Consider the following 11,236-nt stretch of genomic DNA (forward strand, 5'->3'; position numbering starts at 1 on the left):
GTACTCGGAGGGGGGGGGGGGGGCAAGTGCATGATATATCTGACCGACATATGTATGAGAGTTTTTGTTTGTTTTGTTTTGTTTTGTTTTTTGTTTGTTTGCGAAGAGAATAATCTGATAAACGATGAATGAGTCGTGCACGCATGGAATTAAAAACTCTTTACAGACTGTTTCAAGTTCTGTCTGCTTACATATTGATTTAGCTTAAGTCAATTTTGTTAAGAAATATAAGCTCGAGAGTGAGATAAATCTAAAAGTGAAAAATACATTTAGAAAATAAGCGAAGGTGAGAACATTATATGTGGTATATTAAGTCAAGTATGAATTGCTCATATACCGTGATGTAACCTAGAAAATTGCACATGACAGCAAAACCATTAAAAATAAACAAAGGCTAAAATAATGACATTATTAAGAAACAATGAAGTTAAGAGATAACACACAAGACTGAGGTGAAATTAATATTCGTCTCACAATTTGTGGTAAAATTTGTTGTTAAAATGTTTGCAAATGTACATTTATATAAGAGTATTTGTTTCGCTCATTCTGTCCGTTATAATCAGGTGTCCGATAACTCGAAGCAGATGTTATATGTATAAACGGTGTTAAATGAAAACTTTTCCGTTATGAGATACTGTCAGAGGGTCTCATAAGCCCATATTTTTTCGAAATTACTTTTGTGTTGAAGCTTGCGAGTCGATAAGATCAAACCATTATCTTGTACCAAACACTGGAGAAGGATCTTTGCATTTCTTGTAACTCTTTCTACAGCAAACTGAAAAAAGTTTTAAGTATTGCCTTTTTGTAGTTAGCAATGGGACAGATTATAGAGATATCAAACAGGTGTTTAAAATCAGCTCTTGAGACTTTGAAGATGGTCCCAAACAAATTATACCACACCGCAAAGGTCAAGATGGCGGGGTTTTTTTGACAAGCGATAGGCTACATTTATGCCCTTTGAATGTCACATGTATTTGTGTATGTGTCAATCAGCAACATAGTTGTGGTTGCCACACACATCGAACTGTTTCATCCTCTCTTATACCGTTATCAGAGAGAGATTGGTGTGAAACTATATAGTATTGTAAACAATGTTCAAGTGGAACTGCAAACATGCTTTAACATAGGCTATCAAAAGATATAAATTAGTGGAGAGCGAGAGGCGCTGGGTTTGCAAGCGGAGAGGAAACATGAGAAATAATAAGCGTGTAGAGCGAAATCCCGCTGTGATATTTAGAATAAGGAAGAAACAAATACAGGAGCGACTGCAAATGGGATGAAAGAAGCGATTAACTACCTATAACGGCCTGGATAGCTATGGCGCCCTCGCTTTGCAATTCCTCCATTTCGTGTCGATTGAAGTTCGGCTTGGTGCAAGGGTATGTAGTCTCTCACTCATGGACAGTGGTTTTTTTTTTTTTTTTTTTTTTTTTTTTATATAGCTCCACTGGTTAGAGGTACTTATTGGATGATCCGTCGTCCGTCAGTCGTCATTCGTCCGTCGTCTGTCAGTCAGCACAAGTTTGTTTTTGCTATTCTTTCTTAACAACTTAGAGGATTGCCATGACACTTGCACATTCATCCCATTGTTTACTTTGTCCTAATGAAATTGTCGCTCGGACATTCAAAGTATGGCCATCACAGTGACTATCTTGAAAATCTTGCTATTGCTTTTCCTTTTGAATGGCTGATGCTATCAACTTGGGGTTTTCACTTATGATGTCTGGTTGGTCCTGAATGAAAACCATGCCAAGTTAATATCCAATATGTCCGCCTTAGCGGCCACCTTGAAAATCTTCTTATCGCTGCCCATCCTGAACGGAAAGTCACACTGACACGGGATTTTCACCAAAAGACTTTCTTTGAAGTCTGATTTGGGCCTAAAGAAAATGTTGCCAATCTGTTAAGCAATATGGCTGCTACAGCGGTCATCTTGAATATCATGTAATCGTCACTCCTTTTGAAAGGATGGGCAAATCAGAGTGAGGTTGTGAGGTTTCCAGTAAAAGACTTCCTAAATTAAAATGGTATAGATTTTAGGTCCGATATGATAGCCACAATGGCTATATTGTTACTGCTAGCCCTCCTGGGTGAAAAGTTATATTGCCATGAGTGTTTCTCCAAGTCTTCTTTTGAGGTATAGTTGGTCGAAAATAAATGCGGTGTCAAGCTCAGGTCCAATATTGCCATAACAGAGCCATATTGGGATATCTGTAAGCGCACCATATAAAATAGTCTTGAGCGCGGAGACCGCTCCGGTGGCCTAGTGGTTAGAGCGACCGCCTCGGATGCGGGAGGTCGTGGGTTCGATCCCCGGCCGAGTCATACTAAAGACTTATAAAAATGGTACCAACAGCTGCCTCGCTTGGCGCTCAGCATTAAGAGGTTAGTGTTAGGACTGGTCGGCCTGTGTCAGGATAATGTGTCTGGGTGGGACATCATGCTACATGTGTCCCAGTGCTAGACATCACTATAAAATGCCACACTGCGACGTCGTAGCGATATGACTGAAAAATTTGTAATGCTTCGTTAAAAATCCAAATCACACACACTCACACTTGAGCGTGGTGTGCGACTGACATAAAATTAACATTTTTTTTGCAAAAATAATTTTAAAAAGCAGCTACAAGCGACAATATAAATTTTATTATGACCTTGTCGATATTGTATTGTAGTAACTTAAACCACTTAAACAGTACCAGAAACGTCCTTTGCAACAAGGGAAAAGGGTAATATAAAGCGGTGTGCCTAAAAACACAACACGGCAGTCGACGTGACCTCACCTGGGACTGAACTCGGTCTTCTTACCCGAGTCCAGGATGCTAACCACTTAACTACAGCGCCCTAATAGTACACTAATCAACATTTTGTAAAGAATGAAAAACATACACTCTACATCTGCAATCGATTTCAATTTTATAAAGAACTACAGTCAGTAACTTAAAGGTCGTGCAAAATTATACTTTATTCTTAATAAACAATTGTCTCAACTTATAAAAATGTGTTTACAATAAAATTTACACCTTCATTTTTAAAGATTTCAAACTGATTTTTTAAATGTTGTATAATTAATTAAATTGTATTAATTTTTGAATTTTCTTTACACACTCAATAACTAAGGCAAAGGCAAAGTGAATATAACTTACGACATCAGCCAATTCTTTTAACTTGAAGAAGAAGAAAAGCAAACAAATATCGGATATGTTAGAGACAACCATTTTAACTCCATTTATTTTGGTGTATGATTGATGAATATGATTTGGGCTGCAGAGAGTTCATTTCTTAAAAGACTGTTAGCGCCGCGTTGTCATTTTCATCCAATTGGAACATAGCCCACCCATTTTTTTAAAGTCAAGAAAGTCAAGGTCGAAAATTTTCTGATTGTCTCCTTCCTTCGCCATTTTATGTCATGTAAACAAAGGTAGCTCCGAATATACTTCTCAATGGAGGTGAATTACATCTGATGTTTCTTTCCGGGCTTCACATAAAAGGCCAAATGATGTTCCGATTGTTTCACCTTCTGGACATCAGAACATTTGGACAATCTTGGCTTTCTCTGCGAGACAAAACTACATGGGCGCAGTAATTTTCAGAAAAAGCATACATTTTGTTAGCCGGACATTTCTTCTAACACCTCCTCCCCTCCTCCCAAAAAAAAAATCTATTCGGACCACAGCTGAAATTCCTATAACTAGATTAACTAAGGATTGACCGACAAGTTGCGAATGAAATTTTTTTCGATGCATTTGCAACTTCTCGGTCACTGGCTTGTTCTTTAATAACAGAGGCGATGCGAATGGCAACAAATGGCGGCTATCGACAAAATTCTAGGTGTGATCCACAGGACTGACTTTGAAGTGGTGAATGACTTCACAGGTAAATTTGAAATAAAATTAACTGATGACTTTTTTAAAGTTAGTTTTATAATTTCTTTCTGGCACTTTCAAAAGCTTGTACTCTGGTGGCATTTATTTTGTCTATCTTAATAACATGTCAATGTTATTGTACGTTGGACTCTTGAGCACATGGGAACAGTCATTTTGGATCAGTTGCCTGCACTTGGCTGCATGTTATTACACAATGCCACACATAAAGGTATTTCAGTCACATTCCATGAAAGTAAGATAGAGGTATGCCAACATTAGCTAATGTATGTTTCTTGCAACTGAGTACAACTTTTTCTTGTATTTGTTACTTTATTAGAAGGTCTTACTAGCTTTACTGTAGAGCGGAACAAAAAGGGTGAGGCTGCTCGTGTTGCCGCTTCGTATTATTTAACATTATAATTTGTTTTATTTCTTTTACTACACAGGTAAGATAAGAGTTTCTTAGAATTATTATTTGATTCCTAAAGGTAAAAGCAGCAGATCTAAAGTATAGAAGTTAATCATTAATTAAGAAGAAAAATTAGTAAATATATATAGTATGCACGATCAAACAATATAATCAAGTCCCTGTGAAATTTGCAATTATAGACGATGCCTTCTCTGAAATATATTAAAAATAGTACAAAGAAAGAACTTTGGATAACACATATAAATTATTAAAACAAAAAGGTGAAGCAGAGAAAACTAGATTTTTTTGCGATAGAAAATAAATCCACTCAACTTGTAATCAAGGTAACAAAAGGTGTATTAAATATACAGTGCGTTAAAGTCATCCATTATGTCGTTAAATGTTACAATCAGTGTATCACATAATAATGGAACTCGATTACACACACACATCTGATTTATTAACTGTATAAATAATAACTCAAAAATTATTATTATTATTATTAATTATTATTATTATTATTATTATTATTATTGGTAGTAGTAGTAGTAGTAGAGATAGTAGAAGTGGTAGTAGTAGTAGTAATAGTAGTAGTAGTGGTAGTAGTAGTAGTAATAGTAGTAGTAGTGGTAGTGGTAGTACTAGTAGTAGTGGTAGTAGTAGTTGTTGTTGTCTCACACTATACTAAATACGATAGAGAAAAATTAGCTCGATACTGCTATTAATTCTTTCGTGGAGATTATTTATGAATCAGCGCATACGATGAAAATCGATCAAAACGTTATAAATACAAGTATAAAAGGGATCGAGTTTTGGTCAACAGACAGCTGTGGTAGGATACAGACTGTAAAGCAGCAAAATATCGCGTAATTGATGAAATTAGAAACTTACAAAATAATAACATGACAGACAGTTTTGCAGCTTAGAAATACACGAATGTACAAAAAATAAACTAGGCATAAACGAAACCTGTATAGAAAAAAAGGGAAACTGCAAGACTTGAATAAAGTACTTTCAGACAAAACTTCGAAACGCTCTGGAGACTTTTAAAATGTATAAACACGGCGTGGCATGAAGTAATAGACGTCACCAGATGGTACCAGTACTTTTCTGATTTATTTCATATCAGTTATGGGATGGACAAAAATATCAGACAAACGAAGCAACTAATATCCGTCATGAAAATAAGAACGGAAAAATATTTAATAACTGAAGAAATGCATCGTGCTATCAAAAGTTAAAGTCTGGAAAAGTTGGTGGCATTAATGGCCTTTCGAGTGGAATTATTACGGAACTTATTTTACTACTTTCCAAAAATTGTTTTGTATCGGATACTTCTTGAGATTTTGGACAACGCGTGATATGTCATCCATTCACAAAAACCTGGAAAATAAATATGCCTGAAAATTATAAAGGGATTTATCCTTTGATCAGCAAAATATTTACTTCACTTTTAAATGAAAGACTGTTTAATTGGATCAAAGAAAATGATATTGTATTTGAAGAACAATGGAAAAAAAAATCGTATTGACTGGAGATTCATTTGTAAATGAAAAATAAGCGGTAAAATGCTTACGGTACTAATAGACATAGGCAAATGTTAAAGCTTGTGTAAAAACGCCAAATAGTTTGACGTAAATATTTAACTGCCCGGCTGAGGTAAGGCAAGGATGTATTTTATCACCTATTGTATTTTCATTATTTATAAAGAATCTAATGAAAAAATCCTGACCATAATAACTATGTAACATTAAAGTTATTTGCACTGTTGTATGCAGATGACTTTGCTGCCTTTGCAGAGAGACTGCTAATTAGCGTCAGAGAATAGTGTGCGTGTGCGTGTGTGTGCGTGCGTGTGTGCGTGTATGTGTAATTTGGATTTTTAATGTAGCTTTTTTTTAAAAAAAATGAGTCACATCGCTACGATGTCTGCAGTGTGACAGTTTACAGCTATGTCTAGCACTGGATCATCATGCGGCACACATGTAGCATGATGTCTTACCCAGTCGCATTATCCTGACACCAGGCCGACCAGTTCTAACACTAAACTCTTAATGCTAAGCGCCTAGCGAGACAGCTTAAGTACTATCTTTATGTCTTTGGCATGATTCGGCCGGGATTCAAATCCGCGACAACCCGCATCCGAGGCGGACGCTCTAACCACATTTCCACAGGAGGGGTCAGATAATAATAAAATAAACCAAAAGAATACAGAAGTATCTGGAAATTAAAGATAAACTTAAATTTCAATAAAACTACAGTTTTGTTTTTCAAAAACGGGCGGTATTTTAGAGGATACGAAAGCTGATATGTTGCTGTTTGCCTGATATAGACGGTATCTTATTATACGTGTATTTTCTTTTGAACTCATATACATGTTCAAAGAAAAAAAGAAAGACAAAAAAAAAAAGCAAAAAAAAAAAAACGCTAGCAACACATATAGCAAAGGCACCTAATAGTTTGAAGACCATACTTAATCATTTTGGTAAAATGTCTACATAAACTCTGTTTCAAATATTTGATACTAAACCAGCTTCAGTTTTGAATTATGGGTCAGAAATTTTGTGTTTTACAAAGCAAATGACATTGCTGTGCGTACATCTTTGTGTGAATATACTATGGGTGTTACATTACAAATTCCAAGTGATTTAATCTATAACGGATTATGTAGAATTGCCAGTAAAAGATAACGGATGATAGCTTTCCCAGAAAAAGCTATAACTTACAATTGACATGGGGCGAACACTGAGATTGAAGGACAGATAAAGTCAAGAATCTGCCGAGAAGTTCTTTTTCCTTATATTTCAATAATGTCATGAACATTTTTTTTTCTGCAAAAGTTAACATAAAATTAACCCCAATAAATAGATTACGATTATATACTAAGATCAGAACAATTTGGGTTGACTATAGATTGTTTAAGCTCTACTCACAGTTTGCTTCCTATGTATGTTCAGAAATACAACCTTTCCAATAAAGGTAAATTAAACAGATTTTAAGATATCCCCTATGCTGAAAGACTCTGCCCTTTTTGTGCAGATATTGAACTTAAGTTTCAGTTTGCTGCTAAATGCGCCGTGTATGATAATGCTGCTTTACATTCAGATGTTCATTGTAATGCAAATCACATAAAGATGTATAACTTTATATAGAAAATTAATAATAAAATAGTAATTTCCAACATATGTTTTTCTTTTATTTTATCTGGTAAATTGTATGAAAATTAGAGAGTCAGTGTGTTAATACTAATATTGTTATGTTTCGTGGTTGTACCATATTTTGTTTTATCCCTGTTGTTGTTATTGTTGGTTTAACGCCATTTTCAGCACACATGACTGCCAGTATAACTGGTTTAGAAAGAACCCAGGAAAATCTCGGTAAGAAACCACCGCCCCACGGGAAGCTACCCACGTACCCACACTGGCCGAACCAAAACTCGAACCCGTGTAATATTTCATACAATAATAATAATAATAATAATAATAATAATAATAATAATAATAATAATAATAATGATGATGATAATAATAATAATAATAATAATGATAATACTAATACTAATAATAATAATAATAATAATAATAATAATAATAATAAATATGACTATTATTATTATTATTATTATTATGTTGCCAGTTATTATCTCTGTCTTTATAATTCTACTTTCCATCGTCCTGTGATTGGAAGAGGGCGTTTCTAGGCATGGCATGCTACCCAATCCTAGCTGTGCCAAAATGAATAAATAAATAATAATCATTTTACGTATTGGTATAAGGGCGATTGCACACGAGATTCCCTATGTTGGCATTTGGCAATACAGTTTGCATAAAAGTTATAAATATCGGAGAAAATTAACAAAACCCTGGCCCGATAAAGTCCAAGCTTCCAGGTTTTCCTCTTTGGACTTTTGCGCAGACGGTTCCAGCTTAGATCAATTTACAACATCAGCCATTTCTTGAATTAGATACCTTTCTTACTAAAATTCGTCAGATTGGTTCACTAATCTGTTCGCACTTAACTTAAATAAAAACAAATCCCTCCCTTTTTCAAACCAGTAGAAACTCGACCAAAGACTTCCGAATCGGAAAAGGGTATAAAGAAGATAAGAAATAGTCTCTCTCTCTCTCTCTCTCTCTCTCTCTCTCTCTCTCTCTCTCATCCCGATTTGGATAATTTTGGCGGCCCCCCCCCCCCCGATTTACGAGCGGGGCCCTCTGTGAGCGCGGCATTTAGAAATTTATGTTTTATATGATGTTGAACTTAACATTTTCTTCAATCGCTATAAAATTATTTTCTCTCTAAAGATATATTTTTGAAAATAATTACTAACGCGCGGGGTCCCTGCGAGCGTGGAAACCGATTGGGCCAAATCAATCCAGTGGGCTTAAGGTCGATACTGCTCTCAAGAGTTAATAAAAGTCAAGACTTTTACCCCCCAAAAATTGAAAGAAAATAGCGCGACAGAGGAAGCTAACAAATATAGTTCGTTTACCGACTTTAAATTCATTCATTTTCCTGAATATTAATTTTCGTAACTTTTTTGGGGAAAATTACAGTTTAGCCAGTACTAAAATATATATTCGTAGATTGTTGTCCTTTTGCATAAAAATTCAACTTTATTCTTAAATGTATTTTCGTGAACTGAGGTCCGATTGCTTTAAAATTACATTTTCGTCTGTACGTACATGTAAATTCGCTAATTGGATTCAGTTGCTTCAAAGTGATATTTTCGTTAATACTTGCATGAATATTTTCGGATTTGGGTCTTGCTGCTTCAAAAGAAGGACTCGTGTACGTTGTGTTTGAAACGTTTTACCGTGTGGCAACCAAGAAATCCACGAGAACTGGCATCTCACGAAAAAAAAATGCGAAGTCAGCCAAGAGATTTCTTTCGGGGAGGGGGCGGGTATGGACCCTTCAGAGGTCCCAAAGACCTCATATATGCAAGATTTTCTACTAGACACCTCTCAGCCGCAAGGCCGACCCGATTTAGTTTGACTTTAGTTATAACAGTTTATTGGCAAAAAAGTTTATATAAAGGCCTTAGTGCATGTCATAAAATATGTCTGATCGTCGGACAATGCTTTTGACTACGTACAATTACAATTACCGACATTAGCATAATAAGTTTTATGCCACAATTAAGTTCTCGTAGAAAGCAACTATGAAGATGCATATGAAGTTCATCAACGATAACGAGCTGAGGATAAAGGTATTTTCCAAATATGTTTAATTTAATTTAACAGTGTGTCCCTACATGAATTGAAAAGGTATATGGATTCACGGAAGTATAGTAACTGGCAATGTCGGCCAAACCTAACCTTATGACGCTTTTCTGGGACGGGCACTTACGTTATACCTAGAAACAACCAGTGCTATAACAGCATAAGATGGTTTCAGTAAACTCGGAAATAAAATAAGACATGGGAGTTGAGAAATAATTTTTCCAGACTGATAAGAAGTATATTTCGTGAACAAAGTAATACTCTTTCCTAATGCAAATCAGTATGGTTCTATAAATTGACGACCCAGAGAAGAGTAAGGCATATTGCTGCGTGAAATATATGTGAACATTTTTCTTTGATCAAAATGTTTAGACTAGAGAAAAGCTATAATTTCAACATTTCTCTTTCATGCTTAAGAGAGGATACAGCTGTCGTGATCCAAGATAGGAAGCTGAAGTCATCTAATGAATATAAATCTATTTTAAATTGACAATTAACAACATACATACATAATGCCAATTTTTTGTACTGCAAGGTTATCACGTCGGCTTATGATGCCCTAACGATATCTTTGTTTTAATAGCGTTTCTATGCTGGCTGGCGGCAAAAAAGTAAGACAAAGGACAAAAATACGTATTCAGTCATTAACGTCATGATACATGATGCCATTTAACGTCTGTACTCAACTAATAAATATTTTTTCATTCGTCGACTTTTCTTCGTCTGCCTGTATCATTTCTCAAATGGGTTAATTTATGACACCTATGAAGTTGCTATTAATTGCAATAATATGACTTCATATCTAGCTTAACAATTGACAAATAAGCCCTACATTTTTTTGTATTCCATCTTGGACTGGAAGCTGCCAATTAATGCTGGTTGCCAGGTTTGACTTCAGTCCGCTCCCGCCTCTTGTGAGGTCGCTCTACTTGGGAGGTCCTCTTGGCATGTAAATAACTTTCCAAAACGTAAGGCGAAATATTGATAAACAAAAAGAAAATATGTATGAATGATAAGGTGAGAATAAGCCAACATTATTTTATAATACATCTGACACGGTGTTAATCTCAAAGTTCGTCTTTGGATTTAAATTTGTCTTCAAAATCTGTAATATTCCTGTAAGTATATATGTATGTATGCATGCATGTATGTATGTATGTATGTATGTATGTATGTATGTATGTATGTATGTATGAATTCATGTACGTACGTACGTATGTATGCAGTACCTGCTACTTTAAGTTTTTATTAATATTTAATACAGTGTTTTCATTCTAATTCACTATATCTGTAATGCAAAAACTGGAATATAATGGATTGAAATACATGAGTATTTGTATTATTGGGGTAAGGATAAAACAGAAGTTTTAAAATTTGTGCCTGGCCCTCTGGCAAACAAACAATAATGTTTAAAACGAACAGATAAGAGTATAAACATACATGTTATATTACGTTTTGGTCATGGAACAAATGATGAGGAAAATCGAACACATACACACACATACACACACACAGACACACATAGACACACACACACACACACACACACACACACACACACACACACACATATATAATTAATGATTTCTACTTCCGTCAATACTGTTATCACAAGTATTATTTGATGTCAAGGCCATAATGAAAAAAAAATATTAGGTCGACGAAAATCAAGCTTCGTCATGAATATTATTTTATCCAAATTTTAAAGTTTAGTTACTTTCTAAATATTAGAAACT

This window comes from Sinohyriopsis cumingii, chromosome 6 (genome assembly GCF_028554795.1).
Source record: "Sinohyriopsis cumingii isolate HCF-2022 chromosome 6, ASM2855479v2, whole genome shotgun sequence".
Classification (NCBI taxonomy): Eukaryota; Metazoa; Mollusca; class Bivalvia; order Unionida; family Unionidae; genus Sinohyriopsis; species Sinohyriopsis cumingii.